We start from the raw sequence: 23,483 nt of genomic DNA on the forward strand, positions 1-23,483 counted from the left end.
TAGGTAATCCTTTTTAATTATTCTCCTAAAGACTATTCCTTTCTAATTTAAAATGCTCAATCAACATGAGCAAATTTGATCGACATTATCTCTTTTTGATTTTTCTAAAATCTTGGCATGTGTTGGATATTTTTTAAAGGTTAATTAAGAACGTTTTAAATTAAAAACGTCTCTGATACCAAACCTAAATATACACTTACGTAGGTTAGTGAACCACAATGATTCACTCGCATGTCGTGTCCCAAAAACACAGCCCACGCGCCACCCAAAGCGACGGTGCAAAATTAATTAAATTTTTTTAATAATTAATTTAATATTGTTCGTATCCACTCGCTGTGGGTGGCGTGTGACACACACACATGCGCCGCCTTCTGGCGATCTGATGCTATTCTTTTGACCTCCGTTGGATTGAACTCCTTGAGATGAATCCAATAGTGTAGCTAACATCCATGAAAAGCCTAGCATTGTACTCGTACTTGCTTAGGCTGAGAGTGGAAGAGATGAACCATTGCTCATCATCTTTTTCCAAAAAAAAAACTGAAATTTCTAGATTTTTCACTCTCGCAATGCCTGTTTACAGAGGCCATAACTTAGTGAATATGCATCTATTTTATGCGTATTTTATGTCATTAGAAAGATCAAATTATCATCTACAATTAAGTCTTCTTTGGCGAATTCCAAAAACAACTCTAACCGCATGAAAAAAAAAAAGTCTCAAAAACCTTGGAAAAATTCGTTTTTCATGTTATTACGAAACTAGGGTTTCAATTATCTATCTAACCACTTGATTTTTCTTTACCAAATTTTAAACAATCTCATATGAATGTAAAGAACGTAACCCAGAAAAAATAAGCATGGCAAAAACGAAAATTTTAAAGACAAGCATTCATGGCATATATATATCTCTCATGCTTTAATGCGAGGAGTATGTGAGTGGCTCTGATACAACTGTTGGAAGACTATAAATAAATTCGAAATGACGTGTGTACCTTTATGCGGAAGCTTGAATCTCAACACGCTCCTACAAACACGAACAACTGCTTTGACCATCCGTGCATGTCTAGTCACAAGTCATCGAGTTGGCTACTGTATGTCAAGTTGCCCCTTGGTTTTCGGCTCCCAAAACCTAGAGTTGAAAGCGATAGCTCTAAAGACCTAACTAGAATATTTGAACTGTGGAAAAACTTGTGTTTATTTTGTTCTCTCTTCCCCAAAGCCTCCTTGTACAGTGGTTGGGAAGAGTGTACAAAGACTTAAAAGCTCATGAAAATCCCAAGTATATTCTAATATGAATATCTCCTGATTTCATAATATCCTCATGTAAGTAGAATATCCTTTGATATTTATTTATCCCATAAGATAAATCCTACAACAAGCTACCCCTACTTTGTGGTACACCCAGAGCTGAGAACTGACATGTTCTTTTGTCTTGGTCTAGTGAGCATGAATACTCCATTTTTTCGCCGTATCATATACAAATACAAGTCAAATACACGAGGATACACACTCATATGGGTGATATATATGCGACGCGGAGATATTATATGGGAACACAAAAATTTCGCTAAAAGGTCTCTTGCGTAATTTTTCCTAATCAAGTATCATTTTATCCCAGCCTATAGTTTGTAAAGACACGTACTTTACATGCACAGCATATACACATATATACGTTCAATTCTAGTTTATTTACGTACAACTCAAAAAGTAACCTAATATTTTGATTTAAATTCAACGTACAAGTATTGATTATACACCCATATTCTTTTTTTTTTTCTTTTCTAGTTTCATACTTTTATATATATATTAACTACTAATTAAGTGACAAAAAATGATAATCCTGGTTCTTGTAGTAAAAATTAAATACAAAGTGTATTAGGGACGTACCAAATTTAAACAAAATGATAATCCAACTACAGTGTTTGTGTTTGTCTGAGTTTCCTTGCCTCCAACAATCCTCGCCAAACCGAAATGTTGTTGGTTTTCAAATCTCTATGAATGATCCTCAATCTGGAATCTTGATGAAGATAAAGAAGTCATCGAGTGATTCCCAAAATGATGCTAAAACACATCTCCTTGTTGAGAAACATGCTTTTTGTATGATCTTGCAGAATTTCCATTTTCCTCAATCAAGAAACCATATATCATGCAGTAAAAGCTAATCAAAAGAGGTGTAGGAAAGAACCAAATATAAAGAAGTCTAAACTTTTGTTAGGCATGTACTCATAGAGTAAGATCTTTTCTTCTCCTTTCATGCAATAGCCCTTAAGTCGAACAAGGTTTCGGTGTTGAAGTTTGGCAATCAGCACCACCTCATTCCTAAATTCCTGCAACCTTGTCCTAAAACCCTAGATAGCCTTTTCACCACAATTTCTTGGCCTCCGAGAAAAATTCACTGGCAACAAAATCCTTATACATATAAATTTACAAGTAACCACAACAGATAAACATTATTGACAAACAAGTGTTGCTATATTAGGTGATAAGAGTGCTAAGAAATGGTAAACTGTTTAATTACCTTGTAAACGGGCCCGTATCCCCCTTGTCCAAGCTTGTTTGCATTTGAGAAATTATATGTAGCGTCTAGTATTGTTTGTTGGGAAAAATTTAGAGTACACAACTTTAACACAAGCGTTGGAGAGACAATACAAGTAAACAAATTACTTGTATTACACAAACAAAATATTATAACACAAACTATCAAGGACACTCTTAAGAAGCTATGACACTCACTCACTTTCTAGAGACAAACTCTAGACCACTCACACTCTTACAAGACTACTCTTTCTTCTCACTCTCACTTGGTTGCTTGCTTGTTTGATTGGTTACTTGATTGGTTGCTTGCTTGCATTACTCCATTACATATTTATGGACTTGCCAAGCCGACTTTCTAAGTCGGTGGAATGGACTTATTTCATCCTAGCATTGTTCTAGGCTTTTCTACAATCAGCCCACTGACATGGGCTTTGCATAACAACCTCACAATTGTACAATAGCTAGATGTTTCTAGCTAGTGATCCATCAACATATCCATGCAAGAAGTTTCTAGCATTTGCATGGATCAAACTTTTAGCCTATCATCATGGGCCAGATATCATCTTGGGCCAAGGAAAGATTACACTTCAACACAAACACCAATTGGGCTGGTGTTGATCTTCAACACTCCCCCTCAACACCAGCTCATTCTTTTCTCCATGCTGAGTTGGCAACGAAGCTTCTTCTTGAACACTCATTTGCATGATATGGGTTTCACATCTCTTTGCTTTGGCACTAGATTCCAAGCTTGATTTAGCTCTACTGCAGTGACCTCTTCTCCCAACTTTAAGCCACTCAGGTTCAACTGTTTCTTCTTCTATAGCTGCGTTGGCGTATTTAGGATTTTGCTTCCTGATTCTTGTTGACCTCCTTAGTTATAATTGTGGAGTTGATACTTCCACTTCACTAGGTATATCTTCTTCTGGTTGTTAATAAACGCCAGCTTGCCAAGGGTTTTGGCTGCTTGCTCAACACGATCACCATCAAGTGAATCCCCAGACTCATCTGGTCTCGACTGGATTCGAACAGTTTGCTCCCCCATCTTTTGTTATAGCTTATCTTCAATCTCTCTCGAATCAGGCAACGCCTCATTTTCTGAGGACCACCAAGAAGATGCTTCATCAAACACCATATCTCTTGATGTGTAACACTTTTCATTCGTAAGATCACAACATTTCCACCTTTTTCTTTGGCTGTCGTATCCCATAAAGATACATCGGACTGCCTTTTTGCCAAACTTGCTGCGTAAATGACTTGGAACAAATACGTAGCACACACAACCAAAGACTCGAAAGTAACTAACTGTAGGTTTCATATCCCACAGTTTCTCAAAGGATGAGACAAATTCTAACATGGGTTGAGGAAGCCTGTTGATCACATGAGCTGTAGTTCTCATTGCTTCAGCCCAAAACCTTCCTAGTACATTCTTGGCATGGAGCATACTTCAACATATCTCTGCAAGATGTCGATTCTTTCTTTCCACTACACCATTATGTTGTGGTGTATTGGCACAGGTGAACTGGTGACGTATTCTACATTCTCGTAAATACTGGGAAAACTCATTCGAGGTATATTCTCCTCCATTATCCGTGCGTATACAACGAATCTTCTTTCCCACTTCTCCTTCAATTGTCTTCTTAAACTCTTTAAATTTTGAAAATGTTTCAAATTTTTCTTTCATAAAGAAAACCCACACATACCTGGAGAAGTCATCAATGAACGTCACCATGTACCGCATCCCACTTATCGATGGTTGCCTGACAGGCCCGAACACATCGGAATGAACCAACTCCAAAGGCTCTTTTGCTTTAAACTTTGACTCTTCGTATGGTAGTTAATGTGCTTTACCATATTGGCATCCTACACAAACCGTGTATGTTCTCATGTCAAGCTGAGGTAGCCCCTTAAGCATTGACTTCATCATCATCACACTTAGCTTGTGATAGCTAACGTGGCCTAATCTTATGTGCCATAAATCTGCTGTCTCATTCTTCCTTGTTTTGTCTACGTATGCAGTTTCTGCTGACATTACATAGACTGACTGCAGTCGCCGTCCTTCCATTGTTGGCGTCCCTAAGATCTTGAGGTGTCGATACACCTTTACATTTCATGGACCAAACAAGACATAATTTCCCAATAATGTCAGTTGAAGCACTGAAAGTAGATTTTTCTTCATACCTAGAACATGGTAGACATCTTGAAGCTGCACATGATTAGTGTTGTATCGGGGCTCAATTACTGTCTTACCAATGTGAGCAATCGGTAGCCTCGAGTCGTTAGCCGTCACCACTAAGTGGCCTCATTTGTACTCAGTCAAACTTTCTAACTTTTTCTCATCACCTGTCATATGGTTTGAGCAGCCTGAATCCACGATCCAATCATTCTGGTAGTCAATCGACTCTGGACTTATTGTTGTGAGAGCTGACTCTTGCTTCTCCACAGCAACGGATGCTTCAGCGTCCCATTCTTCCTCCAGGGCTAGAGACACAACGATGTCCCAATCATCTTCACTTTTCTTCTTTGAGTTGGCGATGTTACTTTCTATAGACCTTTTGGACCAGCAATCCTTCGCCATATGGCCTTTCTTTCCACAATTGTAGCACTTGCCCTCAAATCTTTTATTATTCTAGGACTGACCACGGTTGCCGTGATACTTCAGAGTTCCCCCTGGCCAGAACCTTTCGCCTTATCACCATTTGTTTTAGATCCTCCACCAATATGCTGCTTAAAGCTGCCTTTACTTTTGGTGTAGAGCACTTCCTCCTCACCTTTTGACGAGACCCCTCCCATTTGCTTTGCCAAAGTTTCTTGATCGGCAAGCAAATTCTCAAACTCAACAAGTGATTGTTGGGTCGGCCATCCTTGTATAGTGGCAACGAAGCCTCGATATTCGGGTCTCAATCCTTGGATAATTATTCTTTTTATCCTGGATTCTACAATGGCAGCATTAGGATCTAATTCAAAAATTTCATGGCAAATAGACTTTACCTTGTGGAAATGTTGTGCAATCGTCATTTCCTTTTGGGCCACTGATAATAGCTCATTCTCGAGAAGCTGCAATCTTGTATAGTTCCTCTTTGAAAAGAGTGCGGCAAAGGTGCCCCCCGCTTCTTTCGATGTCTTGGCCTTCCATATGTGCTCCAACATGTCATCTTCAACTGTAGTTTTTAAGGCAAACATGGCCTTACCTGCCTTGATCTTCCACTTCCTCAAAGCGCCGCTAGTGTCTTCTTCTGGCTGTGTACCTTTATTACCGCCAGCGACATCCCAAAGATCTTGGCCTTGTAGGTAAGACCCCATACACGTCGCCCACGTGTTGTAATTTTTGTTGTTCAACTTCTTGATTCCTCCAACAACTTGAAGATATCCCATCCTGTCAGCAGAGCGCCGAACAAGATTAACCAATAATCTTGCGAAGTACTAAACTTCTCACTATTCTCAAAAGCTTCAATAGAGACAGTCCCTAATTGTACCGCTCTGATACCAATTCTTGGGAAAAACTTAGAGTACACAACTTTAACACAAGTGTTGGAGAGACAATACAAGTAAACAAATTACTTGTATTACACAAACAAAATATTACAACACAAACTATCAAAGACACTCTTAAAGAGCTATGACACTCACTCACTTTCTAGAGACAAACTCTAGACCACTCACACTCTTACAAGACTACTCTTTCTTCTCAATCTCACTTGGTTGCTTGCTTGCTTGATTGGTTGCTTACTTGCATTACTCCATTACAAATTTATGGACTTGCCAAACCTGACTTTCTAAGTCGATGGAATGGACTTATTTCATCCTAGCATTGTTCTAGGCTTTTCTACAATCAGCCCACTAACATGGGCTTTGCATGACAACCTCACAATTGTACAATAGCTAGATCTGTCTAGCTAGTGATCCACCGACATATCCATGCAAGAAGTTTCTAGCATTTGCATGGATCAAACTTTTAGTCTATCATCATGGGCCGGATATCATCTTGGGCCAAGGAAAGATAATCCAACTACAGTGTTTGTAGCATTCTGGAGACTCTCTTGTGCATCCACTTGAAAAGTCTCCAGAATTCCACTGTTGTAGATACTGGGGTTTGAAACCAGGCAAACATTTGCGCAGAAACGGAATATTATTATCATTGCAGCTGCCAAAGTTGCCGCAAGCATCAAAACACCGCAGTTATCTCTTGGCGCCGACCAATACAAATTCCACTGCTTTGTGGAATCAATCCACATCAGAAACTGTATCTCTGCAGTAATACTAATCACCAACCTTGTATAATTGTATTCTGATCGTGGAGGAATTCCTATGTTTCTATAAGTGGAGTTTGGACTCGGAGAACTGAAAATCTTGGGGGAATTTCCAACAACATATTTCTTGCTAAAATTTGATAGTAAGTAAATAACAGCAGGAAGAATTTGATCGGAGCTGAAAAATGTATCACTTGCCCGTTCTCCGCTTCTCAAGTACAGAATCGATTTTGATTTTGAGATGCCATACTGGTTCACTCCAACTTGATCTTGTTTGAAGATGAATTTCCCGCTTGCTGGGTCATCTTCGCCTCTCCACGAAGTCAACTCCAAGCTTTTATCAATTTCCATCCCAGGAATGAATGTATCGGTTGGACTTTGAAAGCTCTGCCACAGAAAATTCACTGCCAACTTATCATCGCCAGTACTGCTTAGAACAAGGTTCCGGAATCCATGAGCGTCGCAGTCTGCGTTAAAGAATTGAATGTTTCAACCTCCGTTGACCAGTAACTTTTTCCGGCAGTATCCAACACATGGAGGTTACCATCTTGGAGTGCAAGAAATCCGGTACTCGTGGAGTTGAGGACTGGGTTTTCTCTGTTGGCAACCCATACCACTGTCCTCGGACTCAGTTGGTGATACCATATGCCAACATATCTCTGAGTCCCTTGAGGTGAAGGGCTAAAGAATCCGAGTTCAAATCTTCCTCCAGATGAAACAAGAGTTTCTGATTCAACATCGTCGGTAATTGGAGTGTCGTGTGTTATTGTATCTCAAGCACAGCAAAATGGGTGAGATGAGCACAACAAGACTGCTACTGCATACGAAACGAAGATGGAAAACAGCATGCGATTCGCAAACCGTGCAATGACGTAATTTGATGTTGTTAACCTCCCTCTGAGAAACATCATTAAGGAGGCTACTGCTACCAAGATCGTGTCGTGATCTTTTCCATCAGCATTTAGCAAGAAGTACGTAATATATTACCAGCATGCAAATAAACTCTCTCAGACTGCAACTTTTTGTCCCATAAGCCATTTTACTAAAACAGATTAACATCAGATTGGCAACTTAATTAACAAATATCGTAGAGAATAATGAATTTACATACCGGCCAGAGCAGAAAATGTTAATCCTGCAGCAATCACTCAATGTTGGATGGTTGAAGAGTAGTTGGCCCAATGTGGAACTTTCTCTCGTTCCCTCTAAATTATTCTGTAAATTGCTTCGTCATATCCTCTTCTTCAACTACTAATATGGAGAGAATATAGAGCTAAGCTATGTACAATCCAAAAGGCAAAAGCAAAAACTCATAAAGTTAATTATATCTGACTCTAAACGCGGTGGTGTGACGACCCATCTTTAATTTCTTGTAATTTCATTTCTTGAACTTGTAAAACAAAAATGTCCTTGTTAGGTTAAGTGAAACCCTGCGTGCACGTTTGAGCTCAGTGCATAATTTGTCTCTTTTCTTACTATTTTGAATTGTACTCTTCATTATGAACATGTGAATGCAAACAAAACCCAAATCAAACTTGTAACGAGAAAATTATGTTATTTAAAGTTCGATAACAACTGATAAGTTTGTATGAGGGATTGTATGAAACTCTTGTTAAAACGTGTCGGTGGAAACTGTTTTAGATATGGAAAGCATCTGATTGGCTTTTGAATTTTGTTGTTTCGTGGGACAAACTTTTCTTTAATTAAATCCGGACTTTTCCCTGTGGTGAAAGATCACATTCATATTGCTAAATGGCTATAGTTTAATATTATATAAACTGAGTTCAATGATTGAAAAGTAGCAAATGCAAATTATAGTACCAAAAATAAAAAAAAGTAGCCGCAAAGTCCAGGTCGTCGTGCTTTTGTAGACTCTCATAAAAATGAGAATCGCAACAATTTGTATGACTCCTAATTACTCACAAATGTATGAGCCAAACACAACAATTGAAAACCATGTGAATGCTTTTGGTTGGGGCGAGGAAGTCTTCGTTCAAGAGAAGACATGATCACTGCCACAAGCAAAGTTGAAAGAAGGTCTTGACTTTGTGGGTTGCATGCAATTGTGCATGCTTTCTTTTCTATGCATTAAATGGCAAATGGAGAAACCGTTTATAATTTTACAACTTTATTAATTCTAAAGAAGTGAATTGATAAAAATACTCCTTGAGGTGATATTGTTGACTTTTGTTGATCATCTTTTCATGATGTGTATAAGCTACTATTTTATCGTATTCTCGAAGTACTCGACAGTACGAACGTGTAGGAGCGCAAGTGAAGTCGAAATTGAAGTTATGATGGAGGTTTTACAAAATTACGAATTGGAATAATATTTTTGTAAAAATTATTGTTTATTATTTTATATATTTTTTATAATTATTATATTATTATTTGGGGGATTTATTTAATATTTTAATAATTTTCTGGCCCGTGGAGCCCACACCCGTGCCAAGCTCTCCGCTCATTCTCTTCCGCATGTCCTCTCCTCCACCTTCTCGCTCCTTCTCTTTCAGCCACTCTACTCGAACTCTCCCATCTCTCCCTCAATTATCCCTCACATCCCTTCTTCTTCTGCAACCACCGAGGTCATCACCAACTTGCCGCGCTGGCAAGTTCTCAAACCGTAGAACCACCACAATCTTCAACCATAAACACTTAGGACACCTAGGTCACTCTCGCGACGGTGGCTGCTGCCACTGTTCCTCGTATCTCCAGCGATTTTTCTGGTGAACATCGCACTCCCGACCTTGGTAAGGACTTGCACCACTCTGTTTCGTTATAGTTTTTTATTCCTAGCTTGGTGCGGCAAAGGGAAGAAAAAGAAATTGGAGAATAGACTTGAAGAATTGTGTGTTAATTCCTCAGTCTTTGTGCCTTTATTTATAGTAATAAGGAGGACAGAAACTTGTTTTCCAAGTAATACAAAGTATATTAGGAAAGATCTTCTGGATCCCAAATGATTCCTATTCTATCTCTACGTAGGATTTACACAATCACATATTAATAAGAACATGTCACAACAAGTTTTAATTCAAAAATTAGTTTTTCTTCCAAAAGTTTTAGCTTAAAATTTTAGTCTAAGATTATTAAAGAATGAACTAACACTATGTTTGGATGAGGGAAATAAACTTGGAATTTGGATAAAAGTCAAATTTATAAATTGACATGCTCCAATTGCTTTGTTGGGATTCATAAACATAAATTTCTGCTTGGAAAAAAAAAATTTGGAATTTGGGACCTCAAATTCTCACGTGTGAAGCCAAACGGCCACACTCGCTCTACGTCACCCTATTGTGTTGTCCACATGTTAGGCTTGAAAATTCACCACATAAAGGTCGTGTTGAGAATGAATCTCATGTTGATGGGAAGATGGACCTTACATGGGCTTACAAGTAAGTTGGGCTACTCCCCATATTGCCAATTGATTTTATGGTGGAACCTCAACTTTCTCATGGTATCAGAGCAAGTTGTTCTACATATGAAGCCAAACGACCACACTTGCTCCACGTCACCCCGTTGTATTGTCCACGTGTTAGGCTTGCAACGTCGCCACACGTGAGGGGCTGTGTTGATAATGAATCCCACATTGATGGAAGGATGAGCCATGCATGGGCTTACAATTAAGTTGAGCTACTCCCCATATTGTCAAGTTTTATGGTGGAACCTCAACTTTCTTCAGCGTGCGCCGCAATTAATCACACTCTTAAGAGAATGCAATATCTACTTCCTAGATATCCTTTATATTCTCTTGGTTTAATAAGGATTCTACTATCCTAAAAGGTCCTCTCCTTGACTGATACAATCACACCCTTCTAGGGTTCATCTTTGGTAACGCAATCTATGTATACTTATGCTCTTGCCCACTGCTTGAGTGTTAATATTGCTCACTAACTTAACAGTTGGAGAGCCTTTTGGCCTTTGACAGGCAAAGTTTCGGTTTTTGCACACACGAAACTAAGACAATCATCATCATTGCAATATTGAAGGCACGAGTAACAAGGTAGTGTGTGCGGATATGGGGTGCCTCCATGTCCAAAGATTCACGAAGAATGAAGTTAAGATACCACACATCTAAAAGAAGAAAAAAAAGGGTACGTATTCCGACTTACTCCAGAAGACATGGTCTCTTAATATTGAAAATTGACAAAAATTGAGAATCAACAGATTAAGGTCTGGATCTAGTTATTTGTAGGGATCCTTCATGTCATGATCTTTTATATGATACTTATTCTTTATCATATAATATTGTGTAATCACATACGTTTAACATACATAAATGCTACTTAGTACCACGGTCTAGTAGTATTCTTCTTCACTTGTAAGTGAAAAGTCTTAGGTTCGATTCTCGCCAAAGGCGAATCTGAACCATATTATTGCTAGCCCATTGTGAGACTAAGTCTGCCCCTTCTCCGTTAGTGTAGATAATATCGTTTGTTCAAAAAAAAAAAAAAAAAAAACATACATAAATAAATCTAAGATTAACAGCGGAGAAACAATTATAATTTGGGTACAGCATCAGTCGGGACTATTTAAATTGATCACTTAAACACAATTATATAAATCCGGTTCTGTACACAACTTGAATGTGAAAGCGTGTACAATTAATGGCCAATCCCACATGTATTCCTTGATCAGTTTACAAAAAAACTTAATGATACAATAAGGCATACCGAAATTTGGTTGTGCTAGATATGAGATTGCTTGTGATAATGTAAATGCAAATTCAATTGTATTTGGCGACTCATGATACGATCTCATTCATATAGTATAGAGCACTGTTATTTTCTTTAATATTGAATCTGCAAAGAAAGCCATATATAATTAGAACAAATATAGATGGCAATAAAGGGTAAGTTACATATATCATCACTATAGAAGTTTGAGCAAGAAATATAGCGGCAATGATCTCTCAAAAAGGGTTTTCTGCAGTCGTTGTCTCTTTATTCTCTTCAGTTGACATCAAGAGCATCATAAGGTATTGGAAATAAAGTATAAGAAGTACAGAGAACAAGAGAAACAAGATAAATTGGGAGGAGAAAATTGGTGTGTTCATTCCTTCTTATTAGAGTACCTATTTATAGGTTTAGGATTTAAATAAAAAATGTCTCAACTATTTACATATTACATGTTGACTCAGAATGCGAACAGCCATATAATAAATATTATTTATAACATGAACTTCTTTTATTTCTTTGTCTTTTCAAAAATCCAAGTTTTCAAATTCCTTTGTTTTTTTAATTCTTGTGTTGCATGGAAAACTTTGATAAGGCATGATATTTAATGATAACCATTGTGTGAATGCAATTATGCAGGTTGATATCATGACATGCAAGGTGGCCCTAATTCATCCATGATGCGCAAGACAAATATAAAGGGTCTGGATCCTGCCTCCAGTGAGCAAATCATTCATCACAGCAACCATAGCAGTTCTACTAATTGTGAATTTTGAAGTATTCGTGTGCTTTAATTGATTAATAGGTTTTAATGTATTTGGTTTGGTCCGGCTCACCTCTGCAGGACAAGAAAAGCTCTGGATCGACCTCTTCTGGATCAAAATCTGTATCAGATGGCCAGAAACCTAAAGTAAGTAATGAATGAGGTATGGAGCAAATCGTCTTTGATTGAACTTTGAAGTCTGAATTTATCTTCTAGTTTTCTTATTTTCCATTAATGGAATTTCTGGTACGTACAGCAAAAAACTAAAGTACAAGGATTAGGGATATGAGAGATTACTCACAAATTTTCTCTAACGATGCGGAGCGTCCAGCTCCTGCCAAGGATTGCCCCCCAAAAAATGTCTCTTCCAAATTCTGGTGTGTTGGCTATTGAGTATTTTTATATGCCGCTAACTTTCTTTTGTTCATTGAAGATCTTATAAAGGTTTTTTTTATGATGTTGAAGGGGTGGGATCAAATCATATTTCGATTAAAAGCAAACAGCCATTGGAAAGTAATGGTAGGAAAGCGCCAACTATGAAAGAATAGATGCATCCTGAAGTTGGGTCCATTAAGTTAATTTCTGCCTGCAGAAGAATTGATTCAAAATCAATTGAAGATGTCTGCCTCAACTACTGAGAGGCAGACTTCTGCATCTGGTGCGAAGAATTCCATGTCTGGTTTGCACAAACCACTCCCTCCAAAGTTGCAGTCATCTGTTTCAAAGCAGCACCTGACACAGAGCTGGCTATGAGGGTAGCCCAAGTAGGCACCCGCCTAGGGCCCCCACTTCGGAGGGCCACCAAAAAAAAATTTATATTCTGTAATTAACATATAAATACAAAAAAAATAAGAAATTTCATAATTCATTTGTTAGTGTAGTGGAAATGTTCGGCGTTGTTAAATTTATGGGGTATTTAGATCCAGGTCCAAAAAAATCAGCTACTTTTGGATTGAGTCCAGTTAGATATTCTTCCCAGTTTAGGTCTAGTTGATCTTATCTTATTCCTGTTTTGCCCTTTATAGTAAAAATAAATATATATTTAAATTTCCTAATTTATGCATTATTTACTCAAATTTGAATCTTCAAATTCCTCAGTCTAGCCACAATTTAAGGAAAAAAATTTAAAAGTAAGTTCATGTGTATGGCTATAAACCCACGACTTAAGTTGAAATGAATGATATATATAAAACATATGAAAAAACCTATGAACAAAAACCTGTGATATAGGTAGACTATGAACAAAAACTTGTAATATAAGCAATGAACAAAAACCTATGGTATAGGTAGATAAATATTTTTAATTTGAATTAGAATATCAAGAACTAATGTGTGTGCGCACTATTAATCCATGGTATAAGGTAGATAGAACAAGATAACCTATGATACAGGTAAAAAAACACAATTAACTTGAGACAAATTATCAATAATGTGTGATAGGTAGATAATACAATTTATCCATGACACATGTAGTATAAAACACACAGAGGTAAATTAGAAAAAAGATGTGATATATATACCAAGAAGATCCATAGAAAATGATGAATAAAAAGATGATGCTGAGGGAGTAAAACACGAAGAGGTTTAGAATAGAAAAAAAAAAAAAAAAAAAACAAAGAACAGAGAAACATGAAAAAAAAAAGAAAAAAAAGAATTAAAGCATACAAGATTGGCTAAATTCTACAAATCAAACCAACAATAGAAATTTGAGTTGGACATCTTTGATCATCTACGCTTGGGAGCAGGGAGGAGGGAAAAAAAGAAGATATCATGAGGGATGAGAAGGAGACATCGTGAGGGAGAAAGAGAAGGGAGAATAGGAAACGTTTTAAAGAGAATTAAATTCCTATACTTAATCCGATCATTAAGCATAAGATAATCCTATGAATAAGGATTAAAAATCATCGTAAATATAAAAAAATTAATAATATATTAATTACTTAATTAGTCAATTTAGGGATAAATTTTGCAAAAGAATAAAAATAAGCTGATGTGTACAATGAGTCATTGGACCTAAGTCAATAATCAAGCAAAATTGGATTATACCTCATAAAGGCTCACAAAATTGAACTCATATCAAATTTTCCCTAAATTTATTATACTCGTCAATCAAGTTTTATTGTTCTTCACTCTCAATCTTAGACTCTTGACTGCAAACATTTAGTATATTTGCGCCTAATAATGTGAGCCGTGTAATGTTTAAGTAATGTTTGTATATTTATCTTCTTTTGATATTAATTTTTAATGATATTTAATATGAAAATATAATTTTTTATGTATTTAGCAAATTCTTTTTTATACAAATCAATATACGAAAAACCGAAGATTAGAGAACTTTAGGGCCCCCACTTCGAAGGCTCGCCTAGGGCCCCCAAATTCTCAGGGCCGGCCCTGACCTGACAATGGCCCTTTACCACTGTTGTGGAAAGATGTTGAACTCTTGCATGACGTAGATTCAAACCCCGTCAGTAATTAATATAACAAAATCTATCGTTTAACCAAAAAATTGTGGATTTTAGCAGATAAGCATGCAACAATTGCAAAAGAAAACCTCACCCTATACTATGTTGTATGATACTTGGCCCAAGAAAAAAAAGGCGGTGTTCCGATGATGAGTATGACCGTGAGGCCGGGAATGTTCGTGATGTGATAAGTGTTGGAGCAATATTAGAAAATATGAAAAATAACAATATAATTCCAATGATAATAATCATAAAGAAATTCACAACATCAATTATATATGAGATTAATATAAACAACTAGAGAGAAAGTTAGAATAACTGACAAATTTGGAGATTGAGGCTTGCATAAATGCAATGTCCTACAGATAGAATTTCGCCCTTACTTTTGTGCTTGTAGTTTGGTAGGCGTTCATCTCCCAGGATTCAACAATCTATAATCCAAAGTCAAATCACTTCAATCTTCGAACTCTGGCGAACTTTATATATTTCGTACTCTTAAGACACGACTTGGAATTTGACTCACGAAGCATGAGAGAAACAAAGTGGGGAAACCCTGTTTCTCAAGAGTAAAAATTAACTCTAATTCTCTATATTTAATACCAATGGTTTCATGGGTTTATATAGAATCCAATTTCTACTTATTAAAAAAATGTAACTTTTCATCCATAAGTATACATCACTTATTAGGGGAATACACCTAAACAACATAACCTTTCTAAGAAATTGGTTAACAATATTTTTCATTCAATTATTAAAATTATATATTACAATATTTCATATTATAATATATAATTTCCAACAATCCCCCACATGAATGAAAAATTTGGAAGAATTTGAGAGTACAGGCGGACAAGAGATGCATCGAGAGAGGTGTCTTTTGGACTTAAACCTACCCTAGTGAATACTTATCGGATTTACTTGGTGACGCAGTAAATATAGAATCATGAACTGTTCACCGCAATAGTAAACTGAGACAATAAGCAACACACATCACTAATCCTAATATATTTCGGTTCATACGATTGTGTTCATTTTGGTCCTAAACAAATCCCGAATTCATGAGAGCTTTAAAGAATTTAGTCATCTCATACTCATAGAAGCGACCCACTTCTACTCTCACATAGGTGACCACTGATTAAGAATAGTCTGCTCTATTCCTCTTATTTATAAGATATCATTATCATTAAATATAAATATACATCCTAAAACTTCTGCAGATAACACACTTCTTCCACCATAGGAATGAGGTATATAGTGTGTTAACTTCTTTGAATCATGCCCAACCAGATTGCCTATTGAACTTAGGCCATGGGATCTCCAATCAACTAAGTTAGGTTTTCGCTCGGCTGATTCATTAGTTATGTTAGCTTTAGCCTCATTCCCCTCGATAATCAACTTACTCTCTTGTCTAACCATTAATGGTGTGCACAATCCATCTTATGAAATTATATTTCATACGAGAGTAGTTGTTTGGCATTGTTTGAAATGTCAAGTCCTCAAAATTTATATTAGGACTTAATTACTAAGTAATTTGCTAACAATAAGCAATTGGGTAAACTCTCCCACATTTAAGGTATTTGTAAGAAGATCTCTAACCTTGCCATACCTTAAACAATTACTCATTACAAGAGATGACATCTTAAATGTCGTTCAATTAGCAAACTACTTTTAACCAACCCTTACAATTCTTTTATAATTGTAGTTTCTTTTAATGCTATCATTAAATCAATCACATTTTCCACTTTAAGAAGTAAGGAACAACTAAGATAGGCTCTATCTATCTTTTTAGGCCTTCATGCCTCACTAGAAATTATGAGAAAATCACTTCTTGGCTTTTATTCTTTCCTTGCTATGACTAACATGCATGACCCAATGGCCATGTCCATTCATATGCTTACTTAATAAGCATCATTATATTGAATTCAAATCTGTGAAATGTCTTTCATATTTTCAATATGGTCTTGTCCTTTCTAAAAGACCCCCACACTTTTATGATTATTTCTTTATATTAATATCACTTTAAGTGACACTCAATATCATCTTGGGCCTCTTGTAATTTATAAATATATCACTTCGAATAAAGCATATAAATGATTTTGCAACATTATTATCACTATATGATAATACATCCAGTCGGTATGTAGAAGTTTACACACCAACCCATGAACACATTTAAATATGTCAATGACTAGTTGGAAAGGTCATACCCTTTCATTGTCAAAAGCAGCACTTCAAATGGCATGCTTTTTCTTTGAATCTCACATGGCAGATTTCAATTTTCAATTCCACCACATCACAAAAATCATCCATTTGTTAAATAGTTGCATCTTTCTGCAACTTCACCGCCACATTGCAACTTCACCGCCACATGGTTCTATATGACTCAAATATAATGGATATAAAACGGCAGGCATGAAAGGCTAGAAGCCGCGATCTCACGAATTAACATCCAATGATCAATCCCAGTTATGCAACGGTTTGCATTCTCCTATGTATCAAGATATGACTTTCCTGATGTAAGAGCAATCCTTTTAATAATGAATTTCTCATAAACTGATATTGCTTATTAGTTTGATTCACTCCAAGAATCAATTAAGAAACCATGATCCAGTATGTTGGGACAGGACTATAATTTCTCATAATCCAAATCAATTGAAAGGTATTCAGTAAGCCTTAGTTGCAATTCAAAGTCAGATATTTGTTGTCATGGCGGTTACAAAAATAGTCATGCCTTTCCAGCATATCGCCCTTCCGCCAAGTAATGCATATATAGAGATATATTTTCATATCATCTACAACCATACCAATTCCTATGGGCCTTGACACAAGGATACCAGTCCAATGACTGATCGTCAGTATATACGAATATAGGTTTTTTCATGAACAGGTATGAGTTCCAGACTTTGCATGAACCAAGCTCATGAATAACCGTGTTGTTGGGAAGTTATCTACATGCTTTAAGTATAATTGAGTGGCTTAATTCCATCTAGATATTGACACTAGTTGAACAAAAATTGTCCTATATATATATATATATATATATATATAAAGTTGTAAAACTAATCACTGAAACATAATATAATTTAACATATATGCTATAAATTACCACAAAACAACCAATGTGAATGGTTCAGTAGTTCCTCAAACGGTCATTTCAAACATAAAATTGTGTACAACTAGTATGCATATCCTGGGTTTAAAGTATCTAATAATGTACCGATATCTAATATTGTACTGACACATACATATATCAATCATATATAAAACACACAAACCAATTGCGTGACTAGTGAGCATAAGCAGATGCAACCCATCATATTTCAATAAACTGATTATATATATGAATATCCATCCGCATATCATCATGATTTCTCACTTATCTTTCTCTGTATTCAAAACCAGCGACAATTCTCTCCATATTAGAGAAATGTTTCTTTCCTCCAAATGATGGCAAATGATGGCTAGACTCATTATTGAACATATTACGATGTAAGTTTTTCTACATTTTGAGATTAATTTCTCACATCCATATCTTCTAATTGTTCCATAGAAATTTCTATCTTTAGATTGTTGGAGCAATATTAGAAAATATGAAAAATAACAATATAATTCCAATGATAATAATCATAAAGAAATTCACAACATCAATTATATATGAGATTAATATAAACAACTAGAGAGAAAGTTAGAATAACTGACAAATTTGGAGATTGAGGCTTGCATAAATGCAATGTCCTAAAGATAGAATTTCGCCCCTACTCATGTGCTTGTAGTTCGGTAGGCGTCCATCTCCCAAGATTCAACAATCTATAATCCGAAGTCAAAGCACTTCAATCTTAGGACTCTGGCGAACTTTATATATTCTGTACTCTTAAAACATGACTCGGAATTTGACTTACGAAGCATGAGAGAAACAAAGTGGGGAAACCCTGTTTCTCAAGAGTAAAAATTAACTCTAATTCTCTATATTTAATACCAATGGTTTCATGGGTTTATATAGAATCCAATTTCTACTTATTAAAGAGATGTAACTTTTCATCTATAAGTATACATCCCTTATTAGGAGAATACACCTAAACAACATAACCTTTCTAAGAAATTGGTTAACAATATTTTTCATTCAATTATTAAAATTATATATTACAATATTTCATATTATAATATATAATTTCCAACAATAAGCAAATGTTTCGGTAAGCTCTATTCCCTCCAAACTTTTATGTCCATATTTCATTATGCTATGTGGTGAACATTGAAATATATTTGCGTTGGTTAGGAAGTTGTTATTTTTCACATACTCCTGATGATCAATTTTAAATTTCTGCAGTTATAATCTAGATAGATTTGCTGGTGATGCTGAAGACGACAGTGACATGAAGTAAGAAGCGTGTTGTAACACCCTTTAATTTGCAGAAATTAATCACTTCAACAATTTTCGATGGTTATACATGGTATACAAATTACAATCGAGTTTTTTTTTTTTTTTTTTCATACAGATGAATGACATGACTGAATATTATTTTGACCTTGTAGCGCACTGATTGCGAGAAGAGAGGATGAAGAGCAAGCTAGGTTGATGGAAGCAGAAGAAGGGAACGGATGGCCAGGTTGAGAAAGCAAAAGAAGCGTTAGCTGGTTCATTAGAGAGGGAGTGACCAGAAGGAATAAATTTTGCTTCACTTTGATTAGTTCTTTGGTCACACACACCAATGAAGTGGCACCGGTTTTTCTCTTACTAAAGTGTAGTTTTTGGATAACTTACCTCACTAATCAAGTATCTATTGTGGTGTTGAACAATTTAATTTAGGTTTTGTTTTGTTTTATCACAAAATAGGATTTGGCTGTAATATTTACATGTATTTGATATAATCATTAAGTGATTGTATTAAATACATATGTTTAATTGTATGAATTATATTTGACTATCAGATGATAATTGCATTAAAAACATGCAAGTATTGTAGTCAATCCTCACAAAAGGTCCCTCAAATTGTCAATTAGTACTACGGTCTAGTAGTATTTCTTTTTACATAAAAATGAGAGGTCTTAGATTTGAATCCAAAAAATGGCAAGTTCACAACTATTTATTCATCACGCCCTTAATGTAAATATTGTTGTAAAAAAAAAAAAAATTCCTTGGAATTGTCCCCTCCGCATTTTAGTGCTCAATTTCGATAGCAATTATCATTGTCTTTGAACTTTACTACTGCAATTCATTGTCGTTCTTCCATTTGATTACTCAAAAAAACTGTATATGGCACGGGGATCACAAGTTTAGTTAAATGGTGCCACATAGATAAATGATTTAGAGTGGTGATTTAAAATCAATAAAAAAAAAACAGGTTCATAGATCGGCTCCAAGCCACCCAATCCATACGACCTGCTCACTTGCTCAATTAACACGTGCGCCCCAGCAATCTAAAACAGTGTTTGAAATTTCTCCGATACGGTCAATATTTCTGAAAAATAAAGAAAGATATGGAAACTCTTTAATCAGAAAAATGATATTTCCAAGATAGACTTCACCTCATATTGGAGAAACTCTTAAATTTCGACTAAAATCGACAGATTTTGTCGATATTACCGACATGTTCCTTAAATATCGACAAACAGCCATATGACATTTCATACAGTTTCATTTTTAAATTTTCATGTTTTTTAGTAAACTTCTATCATTTTCATCCAAGACAACCAATATCGATATCGAATGTCAAATCGATATTTTTACAAATTTGCATATCGATATTTCGACCGATATCGATAATTTAAGCATTGGCTATAAGAAGTATCAGACTAGGACCTTGGGCCCATTTGTCGTTCCCGCCCAGTTGCACCTTGCATACCCAGGTCGAGAAAACTAGGGGCAGTCATGCTGCACCATTACGTGCGAAGAGGAAGGAGGAAGAAGGAAAGAATTTCATACCTAAGATTTCTCTGTGAATTCTCTATAGGAAAGCCTTAATTTGAAGTAAGAAATTTGTGAGAATCCAAGCAAAAGTTGTCTCCTATTTATACTAAATCGTTGTGGGGAAATAAAAGGAAACTTTTTCTTTCATGGCTTGAAGACCTACCTTGTGCTGGGAAAAAAAAAAAAAGTCCTATTCAATTACGAAATACTTCTCATTTTGTTTTTTACTTTTTGTTTTTTAGAACAAATGATATTATCTACATTAAGGGGTGGGGGAGTGAGTTAAGCCTCACAATGAGCTAACTATAATGTGGTTCAAATTCATCTTTGGTGAGAATCAATCCTAAGACGTCTCACTTACAAGTGAAGACGAATACCACTAGACCGTAGTACTAAGTGACCCTTTTGTTTCCTACTTAAACACAAACAAATGTGGCAGCATTTGTGGAGATACAAATTAACCACATCGAATAGGAGAATGACACATGGACAATATGCTAAATATGCTGATTTTACTCTTCATGTCGTGAGTAGACCACAATTTATTTAAAAGGGAGAAGACGTAGTCTATCCTAAGGTAATGGGCCACCAATAGACCATGAACTCTCTAGGCCGCCCATGATACGAGTCATGGGCTCTCCGGGTCACCCATGATATATATCACGTGTAAAGAGGGCTGCCCATAATAGGTTTTGTCGTTGGGCCATACCCGGTCCAATGGCGACAAGACACCGACTCAGCAGAGTCTCCCCTTGAGTGTCCGGCTTAATTGCACTTTTACCATGGGGACCTTCAAGACTACTAGCTGGTTGCGAAAATTGGCTTGCATCATCAAAGATTACCTAGTATAATCTACAACCTCCCCTCCCAACTGCCTACTAGGGTTTAGTCTCTATAAACAGCCAGATGAAACAATAATCATCACTTACTACTCAAAACTCTCTCAATTTCTCTTTTTACTCTATTATTATTCTGACTTAGACATCGTAGACATTTTTGGCAGACACCGTCCCTTTTTTCAAGTGTAGTAATAGACTGTCAGCACCAAAATATGAATAAAGCTTTTCTAATCCAATGCATAGGAGATTTTGTGTGTGTGTGTGTGTGTGTGTGTGTGTGTGTGTGTGTGTTTGGGGTTGTGTTGGTGGGATGTTCTCGAAGAGATATGCTCTAATTTTGAAGATAGCTTCTATCCTATAGTGATATACACAAACAAATACATTACATACTACTAAAAACACAGTAGGAATTGTGTGGAAAGCCAAATTCATGCATACGCAATAGATCAAATTACTCATTTCAATGAATAAATGGGTTTGTCATCTTAGCCTAGAAACCTTGTACAAGGAGAGAAACGGATGAGAAAGGCCTGCATTTCTGACAAATATGGCATCATTTGCTTGCAAGTTGGCTTTTGGGGTAGAGACAATCACAATCCACTTTTATAAAGAAGAAAAAATGAGACGTGTGGGATCAAATTAATTCATCACGAGAAGAAGCTTGCTAGCTAGTACCTACCATACCATACCATTTTTTTTAATAGAAAGGATACAACATGCTGCCTCTTATGCTTGGCCATGTGAAATCGTTCATTCCAACTCAAACTTTCTCTGCCTTTAATTATATGGAATTGAGATTTTCTCTGGATTTATGTGTTTGGAGCCTCCAGATTATATGTTCAGAGTTTCTGGAACTCTGGATCCGGAGTTTCTGGATCTTTGTGTTTGGATCTCACAAACCAAGAGATGTGGACTACTCAATTTCAATCCTTTGCTTCCATTAGCCCATCTCTCTGACCCACCTCACACAAACAAAGGGTCTGGATCTATATCTCTCTATCTTTAACTACTTGGATCTTCGAGTCCTTTGGCTCTGGATACAGAGATCCAAAGAGGATCTCCATTAAATTATATGATCCTAGTTGATGTCTTTTTTACCTCTAGAACATGATACGATATAATTTTCATAATGCACATACAATGTCACAACAATAGTGGAGTTATCACCAAGGCGCTAACTGTTAGAGATCAGAGTCCCATATTAGAAATATAAATAAAAACACATTATACAACTTGTATATGAAATATTCTAGCCTTAATATCACCGATTATTTTTGTTATAAAACTCCACACTTAGCGATAGGTTATCAAGAAAAGACAATATTAATGATATCAATGGAGAATCATGATGAGCCTGAGGTCTGAAAGTTTATCACGAACAAGTTCATATTAGGTATTTAACTCATAATAAAATTATTTTTATCAATAATGTGAATTGAATTTGAGATATCTCTCCCTAAGTGTAAACAAATATCATAATACCAAAACTAGTTGATATCATCTATTTTATTGAGTAATCAAAACAGTAGGAAAAATCCAAGGATGGCAATTGTCCATGCATGATGCGTTATGTTTCTTTCTTTTTCTTTGGCTTTTTGGTTCTACGCACATAATTGCTGACACAAATGGATGAAATTAGTTCTCGGAAAATTTCAAAATCAATTATATGTTACAGCTCACTGATTGGTCAATAGATGAATCGGTCAAAACTTGACTCACGTCCATTGGTAATAAGACGCGCCAATCAAAAGTTGAATTGGTCGGAAGGTATTAACCCAGTTTTTGCGTCATATTTTTATAGGGTAATGATATACATACACTTATTTTTATTTCTAATACGTTTCTTTTAATTTTTGGTCATCTAGATTGAATGAATTATAAAAGATTAATAACAAAAAATTAATAAATATGTGTAAAAGGTAAAAATAAATGTGTGAATAGCGCTATCCTTTAAAAAATAGGATGGAAGGAAACCATAAAAAGGGATCATTTTGGGGAGCTTCATAGAAGACGTGTCAATGAAATCTAGCCTTCAACATTGGTCTATGTTATAGCTTAA

General features: G+C 36.0%; 2 pseudogenes; one reads left to right on the forward strand and one right to left on the reverse strand.

Moving 5' to 3' along the window:
• LOC137748025 (uncharacterized) overlaps window positions 1–19,321 on the forward strand; it is a 34,818-nt pseudogene extending 15,497 nt beyond the window's left edge.
• Window positions 1,873–7,690, reverse strand: LOC137746830 (G-type lectin S-receptor-like serine/threonine-protein kinase At4g03230; annotated as a pseudogene).
• Window positions 19,322–23,483: the final 4,162 nt, after the last annotated feature.

This window comes from Pyrus communis, chromosome 10 (assembly GCF_963583255.1).
Source record: "Pyrus communis chromosome 10, drPyrComm1.1, whole genome shotgun sequence".
Lineage (NCBI taxonomy): Eukaryota > Viridiplantae > Streptophyta > Magnoliopsida > Rosales > Rosaceae > Pyrus > Pyrus communis.